General features: G+C 40.3%; 12 non-coding genes across 12 annotated transcripts; all 12 read left to right on the top strand.

Annotated features, from left to right (window-relative positions):
- The first annotated feature begins 3,074 nt into the window (after positions 1–3,074).
- On the top strand, positions 3,075–3,147 carry TRNAQ-CUG (transfer RNA glutamine (anticodon CUG)). Its single transcript has one exon. It is a non-coding gene; the product is annotated as a tRNA-Gln (tRNA).
- Positions 3,148–3,903: 756 nt separating this feature from the next.
- On the top strand, positions 3,904–3,976 carry TRNAK-CUU (transfer RNA lysine (anticodon CUU)). The gene has a single exon. It is a non-coding gene; the product is annotated as a tRNA-Lys (tRNA).
- A 149-nt stretch (positions 3,977–4,125) lies between these two features.
- TRNAQ-CUG (transfer RNA glutamine (anticodon CUG)) lies at positions 4,126–4,198 on the top strand. Its single transcript has one exon. It is a non-coding gene; the product is annotated as a tRNA-Gln (tRNA).
- A 756-nt stretch (positions 4,199–4,954) lies between these two features.
- On the top strand, positions 4,955–5,027 carry TRNAK-CUU (transfer RNA lysine (anticodon CUU)). The gene has a single exon. It is a non-coding gene; the product is annotated as a tRNA-Lys (tRNA).
- Positions 5,028–8,642: 3,615 nt separating this feature from the next.
- On the top strand, positions 8,643–8,715 carry TRNAQ-CUG (transfer RNA glutamine (anticodon CUG)). Its single transcript has one exon. It is a non-coding gene; the product is annotated as a tRNA-Gln (tRNA).
- A 756-nt stretch (positions 8,716–9,471) lies between these two features.
- Positions 9,472–9,544, top strand: TRNAK-CUU (transfer RNA lysine (anticodon CUU)). The gene has a single exon. It is a non-coding gene; the product is annotated as a tRNA-Lys (tRNA).
- A 149-nt stretch (positions 9,545–9,693) lies between these two features.
- TRNAQ-CUG (transfer RNA glutamine (anticodon CUG)) lies at positions 9,694–9,766 on the top strand. The gene has a single exon. It is a non-coding gene; the product is annotated as a tRNA-Gln (tRNA).
- A 756-nt stretch (positions 9,767–10,522) lies between these two features.
- Positions 10,523–10,595, top strand: TRNAK-CUU (transfer RNA lysine (anticodon CUU)). The gene has a single exon. It is a non-coding gene; the product is annotated as a tRNA-Lys (tRNA).
- Positions 10,596–14,210: 3,615 nt separating this feature from the next.
- TRNAQ-CUG (transfer RNA glutamine (anticodon CUG)) lies at positions 14,211–14,283 on the top strand. Its single transcript has one exon. It is a non-coding gene; the product is annotated as a tRNA-Gln (tRNA).
- A 756-nt stretch (positions 14,284–15,039) lies between these two features.
- TRNAK-CUU (transfer RNA lysine (anticodon CUU)) lies at positions 15,040–15,112 on the top strand. The gene has a single exon. It is a non-coding gene; the product is annotated as a tRNA-Lys (tRNA).
- A 149-nt stretch (positions 15,113–15,261) lies between these two features.
- Positions 15,262–15,334, top strand: TRNAQ-CUG (transfer RNA glutamine (anticodon CUG)). Its single transcript has one exon. It is a non-coding gene; the product is annotated as a tRNA-Gln (tRNA).
- A 756-nt stretch (positions 15,335–16,090) lies between these two features.
- TRNAK-CUU (transfer RNA lysine (anticodon CUU)) lies at positions 16,091–16,163 on the top strand. The gene has a single exon. It is a non-coding gene; the product is annotated as a tRNA-Lys (tRNA).
- Positions 16,164–16,254: the final 91 nt, after the last annotated feature.

Raw genomic sequence — 16,254 nt, 5'->3', positions numbered from 1 at the left:
ATTAAACACACAGGGGAATTAGCTCAAATGGTAGAGCGCTCGCTTAGCATGCAAGAGGTAGCGGGATCGATGCCCGGCTAGCTCAGTCGGTAGAGCATGAGACTCTTAATCTCAGGGTTGTGGGTTCGATCCCCACTTTGGGCGAAAACGAGTAATTTTTGCCTGAATATTGCATTGACTCTCATAATATGGAGATTAATCTTGCATTAGACCTGCAATAACTCCCAAAAATTGTCCAGGAATGGATTTCCTTCATAAAAAATTATTAGTCTGCATACCATCTTGAAGTGGGAGCCCGGCTAGCTCAGTCGGTAGAGCATGAGACTCTTAATCTCAGGGTTGTAGGTTCGAGCCCCACGTTGGGCGAAAATGAGTAATTTTTGCTGGACTCTCATAATCTGGTGATTATTCTTGCATTAGACATGCAATAACTATCAAAAATGGTATCTCCCTTGGTTTCTCATTGGTGGGAAATGTAACTTCAAGATTTGGTAGGTATGAGTCTAGATGAACACACCACAATATCACTCATATTCGAGTAGTAAACAGGCCAACCTGAACTGTAAAACATCCCATAAGTGGAGGTAAGGCATAAGTTTGGAGTGAACTGAACACTGTTATGGGCAATTGGACTTCAAATAAAGTGTGGAAGGCAGTGAGGTTACTTTTTTCATGTTATGCAGATTGAACACACAGGGGAATTAGCTCAAATGGTAGAGCGCTCGCTTAGCATGCGAGAGATAGCGGGATCGATGCCCGCATTCTCCATTATAAAATTTGCATACATTTTATTTTTAACTTGTCATTGCCAAGGTCATTGCAGAGTAAGAACAGAAAAATCACAGATGGCTTTCAAATATGGTCTCATTATAACAACTAAAGTGGTTTAATCAAAAGGGTTCAGGTATTCTTTAGCATGTGAGAGGAATTTGAATTCTTATGCAATCTCAAAATGAAGTTCTCACAACTTCCGTTTTCATTTTCTCTTATTTTTTTTTACACTCTGTCCTCTGAAGGATGTATAAATCTGGCTTTCCTTGCAAAACAAGAGTAGAGGAATATCCAGGATTTGATTTTTTTCACAAAAAGGGATTGGTCTGCATACTGTCTTAAGGAGGGAGCCCGGCTAACTCAGTCGGTAGAGCATGAGACTCTTAATCTCCGGGTCGTGGGTTCGAGCCCCACGTTGTGCGAAAACAAGTAATTTTTGCCTGAATATTGCATTGACTCTCATAATATGGAGATTAATCTTGCATTAGACCTGCAATAACTCCAAAAAATTGTCCAGGAATGGATTTCCTTCATAAAAAATGATTAGTCTGCATACCATCTTGAAGTGGGATCCCGGCTAGCTCAGTCGGTAGAGCATGAGACTCTTATTCTCAGGGTCGTGGGTTCGAGCCCCACGTTGGGTGAAAATGAGTAATTTTTGCTGGACTCTCATAATCTGGTGATTATTCTTGCATTAGACATGCAAAACTATCAAAAATGGTATCTGCCTTGGTTTCTCATTGGTGGGAAATTTAACTTCAAGATTAGGTAGGGTATGAGTCTAGATGAACACACCACAATATCACTCATATTCGAGTAGTAAACAGGCCAACCTGAACTGTAAAACATCCCATAAGTGGAGGTAAGGCATAAGTTAGGAGTGAACTGAACACTGTTATGGGCAATTGGACTTCAAATAAAGTTTGGAAGGCAGTGAGGTTACTTTTTTCATGTTATGCAGATTAAACACACACTGAAATTAGCTCAAATGGTAGAGCGCTCGCTTAGCATGCAAGAGGTAGCGGGATCAATGCCCGGCTAGCTCAGTTGGTAAAGCATGAGACTCTTAATCTCAGGGTTGTGGGTTCGATCCCCACTTTGGGCGAAAACGAGTAATTTTTGCCTGAATATTGCATTGACTCTCATAATATGGAGATTAATCTTGCATTAGACCTGCAATAACTCCCAAAAATTGTCCAGGAATGGATTTCCTTCATAAAAAATTATTAGTCTGCATACCATCTTGAAGTGGGAGCCCGGCTAGCTCAGTCGGTAGAGCATGAGACTCTTAATCTCACGGTTGTAGGTTCGAGCCCCACGTTGGGCGAAAATGAGTAATTTTTGCTGGACTCTCATAATCTGGTGATTATTCTTGCATTAGACATGCAATAACTATCAAAAATGGTATCTCCCTTGGTTTCTCATTGGTGGGAAATTTAACTTCAAGATTAGGTAGGTATGAGTCTAGATGAACACACCACAATATCACTCATATTCGAGTAGTAAACAGGCCAACCTGAACTGTAAAACATCCCATAAGTGGAGGTAAGGCATAAGTTAGGAGTGAACTGAACACTGTTATGGGCAATTGGACTTCAAATAAAGTGTGGAAGGCAGCGAGGTTACTTTTTTCATGTTATGCAGATTAAACACACAGGGGAATTAGCTCAAATGGTAGAGCGCTCGCTTAGCATGCGAGAGATAGCGGGATCGATGCCTGCATTCTCCATTATAAAATTTGCATACATTTTATTTTTAACTTGTCATTGCCAAGGTCATTGCAGAGTAAGAACAGAAAAATCACAGATGGCTTTCAAATATGGTCTCATTATAACAACTAAAGTGGTTTAATCAAAAGGGTTCAGGTATTCTTTAGCATGTGGGAGGAATTTGAATTCTTATGCAATCTCAAAATGAAGTTCTCACAACTTCCGTTTTCATTTTCTCTTATTTTTTTTGACACCCTGTCCTCTGAAGGATGTATAAATCTGGCTTTCCTTGCAAAACAAGAGTAGAGGAATATCCAGGATTTGATTTTTTTCACAAAAAGGGATTGGTCTGCATACTGTCTTAAGTAGGGAGCCCGGCTAACTCAGTCGGTAGAGCATGAGACTCTAAATCTCAGGGTCGTGGGTTCGAGCCCCACGTTGGGCGAAAACAAGTAATTTTTGCCTGAATATTGCATTGACTCTCATAATATGGAGATTAATCTTGCATTAGACCTGCAATAACTCCCAAAAATTGTCCAGGAATGGATTTCCTTCATAAAAAATGATTAGTCTGCATACCATCTTGAAGAGGGAGCCCGGCTAGCTCAGTCGGTAGAGCATGAGACTCTGAATCTCAGGGTCGTGGGTTCGAGCCCCACTTTGGGCGAAAATGAGTAATTTTTGCTGGACTCTCATAATCTGGTGATTATTCTTGCATTAGACATGCAATAACTATCAAAAATGGTATCTCCCTTGGTTTCTCATTGGTGGGAAATTTAACTTCAAGATTAGGTAGGGTATGAGTCTAGATGAACACACCACAATATCACTCATATTCGAGTAGTAAACAGGCCAACCTGAACTGTAAAACATCCCATAAGTGGAGGTAAGGCATAAGTTAGGAGTGAACTGAACACTGTTATGGGCAATTGGACTGCAAATAAAGTGTGGAAGGCAGTGAGGTTACTTTTTTCATGTTATGCAGATTAAACACACAGGGGAATTAGCTCAAATGGTAGAGTGCTCGCGTAGCATGCGAAAGGTAGCGGGATCGATGCCCGCATTCTCCATTATAAAATTTGCATACATTTTATTTTTAACTTGTCATTGCCCATGGTCATTGCAGAGTAAGAACAGAAAAATCACAGATGGCTTTCAAATATGGTCTCAATATAACAACTAAAGTGGTTTAATCAAAAGGGTTCAGGTATTCTTTAGCATGTGAGAGGAATTTGAATTCTTATGCAATCTCAAAATGAAGTTCTCACAACTTCCGTTTTCATTTTCTCTTATTTTTTTTGGCACTCTGTCCTCTGAAGGATGTATAAATCTGGCTTTCCTTGCAAAACAAGAGTAGAGGAATATCCAGGATTTGATTTTTTTCACAAAAAGGGATTGGTCTGCATACTGTCTTAAGGAGGGAGCCCGGCTAGCTCAGTCGGTAGAGCATGAGACTCTTAATCTCAGGGTCGTGGGTTCGAGCCCCACGTTGGGCGAAAACAAGTAATTTTTGCCTGAATATTGCATTGACTCTCATAATATGGAGATTAATCTTGAATTAGACCTGCAATAACTCCCAAAAATTGTCCAGGAATGGATTTCCTTCATAAAAAATGATTAGTCTGCATACCATCTTGAAGTGGGAGCCCGGCTAGCTCAGTCGGTAGAGCATGAGACTCTGAATCTCAGGGTCGTGGGTTCGAGCCCCACGTTGGGCGAAAATGAGTAATTTTTGCTGGACTCTCATAATCTGGTGATTATTCTTGCATTAGACATGCAATAACTATCAAAAATGGTATCTCCCTTGGTTTCTCATTGGTGGGAAATTTAACTTCAAGATTAGGTAGGGTATGAGTCTAGATGAACACACCACAATATCACTCATATTCGAGTAGTAAACAGGCCAACCTGAACTGTAAAACATCCCATAAGTGGAGGTAAGGCATAAGTTAGGAGTGAACTGAACACTGTTATGGGCAATTGGACTGCAAATAAAGTGTGGAAGGCAGTGAGGTTACTTTTTTCATGTTATGCAGATTAAACACACAGGGGAATTAGCTCAAATGGTAGAGTGCTCGCTTAGCATGCGAAAGGTAGCGGGATCGATGCCCGCATTCTCCATTATAAAATGTGCATACATTTTATTTTTAACTTGTCATTGCCCATGGTCATTGCAGAGTAAGAACAGAAAAATCACAGATGGCTTTCAAATATGGTCTCAATATAACAACTAAAGTGGTTTAATCAAAAGGGTTCAGGTATTCTTTAGCATGTGAGAGGAATTTGAATTCTTATGCAATCTCAAAATGAAGTTCTCACAACTTCCGTTTTCATTTTCTCTTATTTTTTTTGGCACTCTGTCCTCTGAAGGATGTATAAATCTGGCTTTCCTTGCAAAACAAGAGTAGAGGAATATCCAGGATTTGATTTTTTTCACAAAAAGGGATTGGTCTGCATACTGTCTTAAGGAGGGAGCCCGGCTAGCTCAGTCGGTAGAGCATGAGACTCTTAATCTCAGGGTCGTGGGTTCGAGCCCCACGTTGGGCGAAAACGAGTAATTTTTGCCTGAATATTGCATTGACTCTCATAATATGGAGATTAATCTTGCATTAGACCTGCAATAACTCCCAAAAATTGTCCAGGAATGGATTTCCTTCATAAAAAATGATTAGTCTGCATACCAGCTTTAAGTGGGAGCCCGGCTAGCTCAGTCGGTAGAGCATGAGACTCTTAATCTCAGGGTCGTGGGTTCGAGCCCCACGTTGGGTGAAAATGAGTAATTTTTGCTGGACTCTCATAATCTGGTGATTATTCTTGCATTAGACATGCAATAACTATCAAAAATGGTATCTGCCTTGGTTTCTCATTGGTGGGAAATTTAACTTCAAGATTAGGTAGGGTATGAGTCTAGATGAACACACCACAATATCACTCATATTCGAGTAGTAAACAGGCCAACCTGAACTGTAAAACATCCCATAAGTGGAGGTAAGGCATAAGTTAGGAGTGAACTGAACACTGTTATGGGCAATTGGACTTCAAATAAAGTGTGGAAGGCAGTGAGGTTACTTTTTTCATGTTATGCAGATTAAACACACAGGGGAATTAGCTCAAATGGTAGAGCGCTCGCTTAGCATGCAAGAGGTAGCGGGATCGATGCCCGGCTAGCTCAGTCGGTAGAGCATGAGACTCTTAATCTCAGGGTTGTGGGTTCGATCCCCACTTTGGGCGAAAACGAGTAATTTTTGCCTGAATATTGCATTGACTCTCAAAATATGGAGATTAATCTTGCATTAGACCTGCAATAACTCCCAAAAATTGTCCAGGAATGGATTTCCTTCATAAAAAATTATTAGTCTGCATACCATCTTGAAGTGGGAGCCCGGCTAGCTCAGTCGGTAGAGCATGAGACTCTTAATCTCAGGGTTGTAGGTTCGAGCCCCACGTTGGGCGAAAATGAGTAATTTTTGCTGGACTCTCATAATCTGGTGATTATTCTTGCATTAGACATGCAATAACTATCAAAAATGGTATCTCCCTTGGTTTCTCATTGGTGGGAAATGTAACTTCAAGATTTGGTAGGTATGAGTCTAGATGAACACACCACAATATCACTCATATTCGAGTAGTAAACAGGCCAACCTGAACTGTAAAACATCCCATAAGTGGAGGTAAGGCATAAGTTAGGAGTGAACTGAACACTGTTATGGGCAATTGGACTTCAAATAAAGTGTGGAAGGCAGTGAGGTTACTTTTTTCATGTTATGCAGATTGAACACACAGGGGAATTAGCTCAAATGGTAGAGCGCTCGCTTAGCATGCGAGAGATAGCGGGATCGATGCCCGCATTCTCCATTATAAAATTTGCATACATTTTATTTTTAACTTGTCATTGCCAAGGTCATTGCAGAGTAAGAACAGAAAAATCACAGATGGCTTTCAAATATGGTCTCATTATAACAACTAAAGTGGTTTAATCAAAAGGGTTCAGGTATTCTTTAGCATGTGAGAGGAATTTGAATTCTTATGCAATCTCAAAATGAAGTTCTCACAACTTCCGTTTTCATTTTCTCTTATTTTTTTTTACACTCTGTCCTCTGAAGGATGTATAAATCTGGCTTTCCGTGCAAAACAAGAGTAGAGGAATATCCAGGATTTGATTTTTTTCACAAAAAGGGATTGGTCTGCATACTGTCTTAAGGAGGGAGCCCGGCTAACTCAGTCGGTAGAGCATGAGACTTTTAATCTCCGGGTCGTGGGTTCGAGCCCCACGTTGTGCGAAAACAAGTAATTTTTGCCTGAATATTGCATTGACTCTCATAATATGGAGATTAATCTTGCATTAGACCTGCAATAACTCCAAAAAATTGTCCAGGAATGGATTTCCTTCATAAAAAATGATTAGTCTGCATACCATCTTGAAGTGGGATCCCGGCTAGCTCAGTCGGTAGAGCATGAGACTCTTATTCTCAGGGTCGTGGGTTCGAGCCCCACGTTGGGTGAAAATGAGTAATTTTTGCTGGACTCTCATAATCTGGTGATTATTCTTGCATTAGACATGCAATAACTATCAAAAATGGTATCTGCCTTGGTTTCTCATTGGTGGGAAATTTAACTTCAAGATTAGGTAGGGTATGAGTCTAGATGAACACACCACAATATCACTCATATTCGAGTAGTAAACAGGCCAACCTGAACTGTAAAACATCCCATAAGTGGAGGTAAGGCATAAGTTAGGAGTGAACTGAACACTGTTATGGGCAATTGGACTTCAAATAAAGTTTGGAAGGCAGTGAGGTTACTTTTTTCATGTTATGCAGATTAAACACACAGGGGAATTAGCTCAAATGGTAGAGCGCTCGCTTAGCATGCAAGAGGTAGCGGGATCAATGCCCGGCTAGCTCAGTCGGTAAAGCATGAGACTCTTAATCTCAGGGTTGTGGGTTCGATCCCCACTTTGGGCGAAAACGAGTAATTTTTGCCTGAATATTGCATTGACTCTCATAATATGGAGATTAATCTTGCATTAGACCTGCAATAACTCCCAAAAATTGTCCAGGAATGGATTTCCTTCATAAAAAATTATTAGTCTGCATACCATCTTGAAGTGGGAGCCCGGCTAGCTCAGTCGGTAGAGCATGAGACTCTTAATCTCAGGGTTGTAGGTTCGAGCCCCACGTTGGGCGAAAATGAGTAATTTTTGCTGGACTCTCATAATCTGGTGATTATTCTTGCATTAGACATGCAATAACTATCAAAAATGGTATCTCCCTTGGTTTCTCATTGGTGGGAAATTTAACTTCAAGATTAGGTAGGTATGAGTCTAGATGAACACACCACAATATCACTCATATTCGAGTAGTAAACAGGCCAACCTGAACTGTAAAACATCCCATAAGTGGAGGTAAGGCATAAGTTAGGAGTGAACTGAACACTGTTATGGGCAATTGGACTTCAAATAAAGTGTGGAAGGCAGCGAGGTTACTTTTTTCATGTTATGCAGATTAAACACACAGGGGAATTAGCTCAAATGGTAGAGCGCTCGCTTAGCATGCGAGAGATAGCGGGATCGATGCCTGCATTCTCCATTATAAAATTTGCATACATTTTATTTTTAACTTGTCATTGCCAAGGTCATTGCAGAGTAAGAACAGAAAAATCACAGATGGCTTTCAAATATGGTCTCATTATAACAACTAGAGTGGTTTAATCAAAAGGGTTCAGGTATTCTTTAGCATGTGGGAGGAATTTGAATTCTTATGCAATCTCAAAATGAAGTTCTCACAACTTCCGTTTTCATTTTCTCTTATTTTTTTTGACACCCTGTCCTCTGAAGGATGTATAAATCTGGCTTTCCTTGCAAAACAAGAGTAGAGGAATATCCAGGATTTGATTTTTTTCACAAAAAGGGATTGGTCTGCATACTGTCTTAAGTAGGGAGCCCGGCTAACTCAGTCGGTAGAGCATGAGACTCTAAATCTCAGGGTCGTGGGTTCGAGCCCCACGTTGGGCGAAAACAAGTAATTTTTGCCTGAATATTGCATTGACTCTCATAATATGGAGATTAATCTTGCATTAGACCTGCAATAACTCCCAAAAATTGTCCAGGAATGGATTTCCTTCATAAAAAATGATTAGTCTGCATACCATCTTGAAGAGGGAGCCCGGCTAGCTCAGTCGGTAGAGCATGAGACTCTGAATCTCAGGGTCGTGGGTTCGAGCCCCACTTTGGGCGAAAATGAGTAATTTTTGCTGGACTCTCATAATCTGGTGATTATTCTTGCATTAGACATGCAATAACTATCAAAAATGGTATCTCCCTTGGTTTCTCATTGGTGGGAAATTTAACTTCAAGATTAGGTAGGGTATGAGTCTAGATGAACACACCACAATATCACTCATATTCGAGTAGTAAACAGGCCAACCTGAACTGTAAAACATCCCATAAGTGGAGGTAAGGCATAAGTTAGGAGTGAACTGAACACTGTTATGGGCAATTGGACTGCAAATAAAGTGTGGAAGGCAGTGAGGTAACTTTTTTCATGTTATGCAGATTAAACACACAGGGGAATTAGCTCAAATGGTAGAGTGCTCGCTTAGCATGCGAAAGGTAGCGGGATCGATGCCCGCATTCTCCATTATAAAATTTGCATACATTTTATTTTTAACTTGTCATTGCCCATGGTCATTGCAGAGTAAGAACAGAAAAATCACAGATGGCTTTCAAATATGGTCTCAATATAACAACTAAAGTGGTTTAATCAAAAGGGTTCAGGTATTCTTTAGCATGTGAGAGGAATTTGAATTCTTATGCAATCTCAAAATGAAGTTCTCACAACTTCCGTTTTCATTTTCTCTTATTTTTTTTGGCACTCTGTCCTCTGAAGGATGTATAAATCTGGCTTTCCTTGCAAAACAAGAGTAGAGGAATATCCAGGATTTGATTTTTTTCACAAAAAGGGATTGGTCTGCATACTGTCTTAAGGAGGGAGCCCGGCTAGCTCAGTCGGTAGAGCATGAGACTCTTAATCTCAGGGTCGTGGGTTCGAGCCCCACGTTGGGCGAAAACAAGTAATTTTTGCCTGAATATTGCATTGACTCTCATAATATGGAGATTAATCTTGAATTAGACCTGCAATAACTCCCAAAAATTGTCCAGGAATGGATTTCCTTCATAAAAAATGATTAGTCTGCATACCATCTTGAAGTGGGAGCCCGGCTAGCTCAGTCGGTAGAGCATGAGACTCTGAATCTCAGGGTCGTGGGTTCGAGCCCCACGTTGGGCGAAAATGAGTAATTTTTGCTGGACTCTCATAATCTGGTGATTATTCTTGCATTAGACATGCAATAACTATCAAAAATGGTATCTCCCTTGGTTTCTCATTGGTGGGAAATTTAACTTCAAGATTAGGTAGGGTATGAGTCTAGATGAACACACCACAATATCACTCATATTCGAGTAGTAAACAGGCCAACCTGAACTGTAAAACATCCCATAAGTGGAGGTAAGGCATAAGTTAGGAGTGAACTGAACACTGTTATGGGCAATTGGACTGCAAATAAAGTGTGGAAGGCAGTGAGGTTACTTTTTTCATGTTATGCAGATTAAACACACAGGGGAATTAGCTCAAATGGTAGAGTGCTCGCTTAGCATGCGAAAGGTAGCGGGATCGATGCCCGCATTCTCCATTATAAAATGTGCATACATTTTATTTTTAACTTGTCATTGCCCATGGTCATTGCAGAGTAAGAACAGAAAAATCACAGATGGCTTTCAAATATGGTCTCAATATAACAACTAAAGTGGTTTAATCAAAAGGGTTCAGGTATTCTTTAGCATGTGAGAGGAATTTGAATTCTTATGCAATCTCAAAATGAAGTTCTCACAACTTCCGTTTTCATTTTCTCTTATTTTTTTTGGCACTCTGTCCTCTGAAGGATGTATAAATCTGGCTTTCCTTGCAAAACAAGAGTAGAGGAATATCCAGGATTTGATTTTTTTCACAAAAAGGGATTGGTCTGCATACTGTCTTAAGGAGGGAGCCCGGCTAGCTCAGTCGGTAGAGCATGAGACTCTTAATCTCAGGGTCGTGGGTTCGAGCCCCACGTTGGGCGAAAACGAGTAATTTTTGCCTGAATATTGCATTGACTCTCATAATATGGAGATTAATCTTGCATTAGACCTGCAATAACTCCCAAAAATTGTCCAGGAATGGATTTCCTTCATAAAAAATGATTAGTCTGCATACCAGCTTTAAGTGGGAGCCCGGCTAGCTCAGTCGGTAGAGCATGAGACTCTTAATCTCAGGGTCGTGGGTTCGAGCCCCACGTTGGGTGAAAATGAGTAATTTTTGCTGGACTCTCATAATCTGGTGATTATTCTTGCATTAGACATGCAATAACTATCAAAAATGGTATCTGCCTTGGTTTCTCATTGGTGGGAAATTTAACTTCAAGATTAGGTAGGGTATGAGTCTAGATGAACACACCACAATATCACTCATATTCGAGTAGTAAACAGGCCAACCTGAACTGTAAAACATCCCATAAGTGGAGGTAAGGCATAAGTTAGGAGTGAACTGAACACTGTTATGGGCAATTGGACTTCAAATAAAGTGTGGAAGGCAGTGAGGTTACTTTTTTCATGTTATGCAGATTAAACACACAGGGGAATTAGCTCAAATGGTAGAGCGCTCGCTTAGCATGCAAGAGGTAGCGGGATCGATGCCCGGCTAGCTCAGTCGGTAGAGCATGAGACTCTTAATCTCAGGGTTGTGGGTTCGATCCCCACTTTGGGCGAAAACGAGTAATTTTTGCCTGAATATTGCATTGACTCTCATAATATGGAGATTAATCTTGCATTAGACCTGCAATAACTCCCAAAAATTGTCCAGGAATGGATTTCCTTCATAAAAAATTATTAGTCTGCATACCATCTTGAAGTGGGAGCCCGGCTAGCTCAGTCGGTAGAGCATGAGACTCTTAATCTCAGGGTTGTAGGTTCGAGCCCCACGTTGGGCGAAAATGAGTAATTTTTGCTGGACTCTCATAATCTGGTGATTATTCTTGCATTAGACATGCAATAACTATCAAAAATGGTATCTCCCTTGGTTTCTCATTGGTGGGAAATGTAACTTCAAGATTTGGTAGGTATGAGTCTAGATGAACACACCACAATATCACTCATATTCGAGTAGTAAACAGGCCAACCTGAACTGTAAAACATCCCATAAGTGGAGGTAAGGCATAAGTTAGGAGTGAACTGAACACTGTTATGGGCAATTGGACTTCAAATAAAGTGTGGAAGGCAGTGAGGTTACTTTTTTCATGTTATGCAGATTGAACACACAGGGGAATTAGCTCAAATGGTAGAGCGCTCGCTTAGTATGCGAGAGATAGCGGGATCGATGCCCGCATTCTCCTTTATAAAATTTGCATACATTTTATTTTTAACTTGTCATTGCCAAGGTCATTGCAGAGTAAGAACAGAAAAATCACAGATGGCTTTCAAATATGGTCTCATTATAACAACTAAAGTGGTTTAATCAAAAGGGTTCAGGTATTCTTTAGCATGTGAGAGGAATTTGAATTCTTATGCAATCTCAAAATGAAGTTCTCACAACTTCCGTTTTCATTTTCTCTTATTTTTTTTTACACTCTGTCCTCTGAAGGATGTATAAATCTGGCTTTCCTTGCAAAACAAGAGTAGAGGAATATCCAGGATTTGATTTTTTTCACAAAAAGGGATTGGTCTGCATACTGTCTTAAGGAGGGAGCCCGGCTAACTCAGTCGGTAGAGCATGAGACTTTTAATCTCCGGGTCGTGGGTTCGAGCCCCACGTTGTGCGAAAACAAGTAATTTTTGCCTGAATATTGCATTGACTCTCATAATATGGAGATTAATCTTGCATTAGACCTGCAATAACTCCAAAAAATTGTCCAGGAATGGATTTCCTTCATAAAAAATGATTAGTCTGCATACCATCTTGAAGTGGGATCCCGGCTAGCTCAGTCGGTAGAGCATGAGACTCTTATTCTCAGGGTCGTGGGTTCGAGCCCCACGTTGGGTGAAAATGAGTAATTTTTGCTGGACTCTCATAATCTGGTGATTATTCTTGCATTAGACATGCAATAACTATCAAAAATGGTATCTGCCTTGGTTTCTCATTGGTGGGAAATTTAACTTCAAGATTAGGTAGGGTATGAGTCTAGATGAACACACCACAATATCACTCATATTCGAGTAATAAACAGGCCAACCTGAACTGTAAAACATCCCATAAGTGGAGGTAAGGCATAAGTTAGGAGTGAACTGAACACTGTTATGGGCAATTGGACTTCAAATAAACTTTGGAAGGCAGTGAGGTTACTTTTTTCATGTTATGCAGATTAAACACACAGGGGAATTAGCTCAAATGGTAGAGCGCTCGCTTAGCATGCAAGAGGTAGCGGGATCAATGCCCGGCTAGCTCAGTCGGTAAAGCATGAGACTCTTAATCTCAGGGTTGTGGGTTCGATCCCCACTTTGGGCGAAAACGAGTAATTTTTGCCTGAATATTGCATTGACTCTCATAATATGGAGATTAATCTTGCATTAGACCTGCAATAACTCCCAAAAATTGTCCAGGAATGGATTTCCTTCATAAAAAATTATTAGTCTGCATACCATCTTGAAGTGGGAGCCCGGCTAGCTCAGTCGGTAGAGCATGAGACTCTTAATCTCAGGGTTGTAGGTTCGAGCCCCACGTTGGGCGAAAATGAGTAATTTTTGCTGGACTCTCATAATCTGGTGATTATTCTTGCATTAGACATGCAATAACTATCAAAAATGGTATCTCCCTTGGTTTCTCATTGGTGGGAAATTTAACTTCAAGATTAGGTAGGTATGAGTCTAGATGAACACACCACAATATCACTCATATTCGAGTAGTAAACAGGCCAACCTGAACTGTAAAACATCCCATAAGTGGAGGTAAGGCATAAGTTAGGAGTGAACTGAACACTGTTATGGGCAATTGGACTTCAAATAAAGTGTGGAAGGCAGCGAGGTTACTTTTTTCATGTTATGCAGATTAAACACACAGGGGAATTAGCTCAAATGGTAGAGCGCTCGCTTAGCATGCGAGAGATAGCGGGATCGATGCCTGCATTCTCCATTATAAAATTTGCATACATTTTATTTTTAACTTGTCATTGCCAAGGTCATTGCAGAGTAAGAACAGAAAAATCACAGATGGCTTTCAAATATGGTCTCATTATAACAACTAAAGTGGTTTAATCAAAAGGGTTCAGGTATTCTTTAGCATGTGGGAGGAATTTGAATTCTTATGCAATCTCAAAATGAAGTTCTCACAACTTCCGTTTTCATTTTCTCTTATTTTTTTTGACACCCTGTCCTCTGAAGGATGTATAAATCTGGCTTTCCTTGCAAAACAAGAGTAGAGGAATATCCAGGATTTGATTTTTTTCACAAAAAGGGATTGGTCTGCATACTGTCTTAAGTAGGGAGCCCGGCTAACTCAGTCGGTAGAGCATGAGACTCTAAATCTCAGGGTCGTGGGTTCGAGCCCCACGTTGGGCGAAAACAAGTAATTTTTGCCTGAATATTGCATTGACTCTCATAATATGGAGATTAATCTTGCATTAGACCTGCAATAACTCCCAAAAATTGTCCAGGAATGGATTTCCTTCATAAAAAATGATTAGTCTGCATACCATCTTGAAGAGGGAGCCCGGCTAGCTCAGTCGGTAGAGCATGAGACTCTGAATCTCAGGGTCGTGGGTTCGAGCCCCACTTTGGGCGAAAATGAGTAATTTTTGCTGGACTCTCATAATCTGGTGATTATTCTTGCATTAGACATGCAATAACTATCAAAAATGGTATCTCCCTTGGTTTCTCATTGGTGGGAAATTTAACTTCAAGATTAGGTAGGGTATGAGTCTAGATGAACACACCACAATATCACTCATATTCGAGTAGTAAACAGGCCAACCTGAACTGTAAAACATCCCATAAGTGGAGGTAAGGCATAAGTTAGGAGTGAACTGAACACTGTTATGGGCAATTGGACTGCAAATAAAGTGTGGAAGGCAGTGAGGTAACTTTTTTCATGTTATGCAGATTAAACACACAGGGGAATTAGCTCAAATGGTAGAGTGCTCGCTTAGCATGCGAAAGGTAGCGGGATCGATGCCCGCATTCTCCATTATAAAATTTGCATACATTTTATTTTTAACTTGTCATTGCCCATGGTCATTGCAGAGTAAGAACAGAAAAATCACAGATGGCTTTCAAATATGGTCTCAATATAACAACTAAAGTGGTTTAATCAAAAGGGTTCAGGTATTCTTTAGCATGTGAGAGGAATTTGAATTCTTATGCAATCTCAAAATGAAGTTCTCACAACTTCCGTTTTCATTTTCTCTTATTTTTTTTGGCACTCTGTCCTCTGAAGGATGTATAAATCTGGCTTTCCTTGCAAAACAAGAGTAGAGGAATATCCAGGATTTGATTTTTTTCACAAAAAGGGATTGGTCTGCATACTGTCTTAAGGAGGGAGCCCGGCTAGCTCAGTCGGTAGAGCATGAGACTCTTAATCTCAGGGTCGTGGGTTCGAGCCCCACGTTGGGCGAAAACAAGTAATTTTTGCCTGAATATTGCATTGACTCTCATAATATGGAGATTAATCTTGAATTAGACCTGCAATAACTCCCAAAAATTGTCCAGGAATGGATTTCCTTCATAAAAAATGATTAGTCTGCATACCATCTTGAAGTGGGAGCCCGGCTAGCTCAGTCGGTAGAGCATGAGACTCTGAATCTCAGGGTCGTGGGTTCGAGCCCCACGTTGGGCGAAAATGAGTAATTTTTGCTGGACTCTCATAATCTGGTGATTATTCTTGCATTAGACATGCAATAACTATCAAAAATGGTATCTCCCTTGGTTTCTCATTGGTGGGAAATTTAACTTCAAGATTAGGTAGGGTATGAGTCTAGATGAACACACCACAATATCACTCATATTCGAGTAGTAAACAGGCCAACCTGAACTGTAAAACATCCCATAAGTGGAGGTAAGGCATAAGTTAGGAGTGAACTGAACACTGTTATGGGCAATTGGACTGCAAATAAAGTGTGGAAGGCAGTGAGGTTACTTTTTTCATGTTATGCAGATTAAACACACAGGGGAATTAGCTCAAATGGTAGAGTGCTCGCTTAGCATGCGAAAGGTAGCGGGATCGATGCCTGCATTCTCCATTATAAAATGTGCATACATTTTATTTTTAACTTGCCATTGCCCATGGTCATTGCAGAGTAAGAACAGAAAAATCACAGATGGCTTTCAAATATGGTCTCAATATAACAACTAAAGTGGTTTAATCAAAAGGGTTCAGGTATTCTTTAGCATGTGAGAGGAATTTGAATTCTTATGCAATCTCAAAATGAAGTTCTCACAACTTCCGTTTTCATTTTCTCTTATTTTTTTTGGCACTCTGTCCTCTGAAGGATGTATAAATCTGGCTTTCCTTGCAAAACAAGAGTAGAGGAATATCCAGGATTTGATTTTTTTCACAAAAAGGGATTGGTCTGCATACTGTCTTAAGGAGGGAGCCCGGCTAGCTCAGTCGGTAGAGCATGAGACTCTTAATCTCAGGGTCGTGGGTTCGAGCCCCACGTTGGGCGAAAACGAGTAATTTTTGCCTGAATATTGCATTGACTCTCATAATATGGAGATTAATCTTGCATTAGACCTGCAATAACTCCCAAAAATTGT

The sequence above is a fragment of the Lissotriton vulgaris genome, chromosome 1_1 (genome assembly GCF_964263255.1).
Source record: "Lissotriton vulgaris chromosome 1_1, aLisVul1.2, whole genome shotgun sequence".
Classification (NCBI taxonomy): Eukaryota; Metazoa; Chordata; class Amphibia; order Caudata; family Salamandridae; genus Lissotriton; species Lissotriton vulgaris.
The sequence above is the reverse complement of the archived record's forward strand: the minus strand, read 5'-3'. Positions and strand labels throughout refer to the sequence as shown.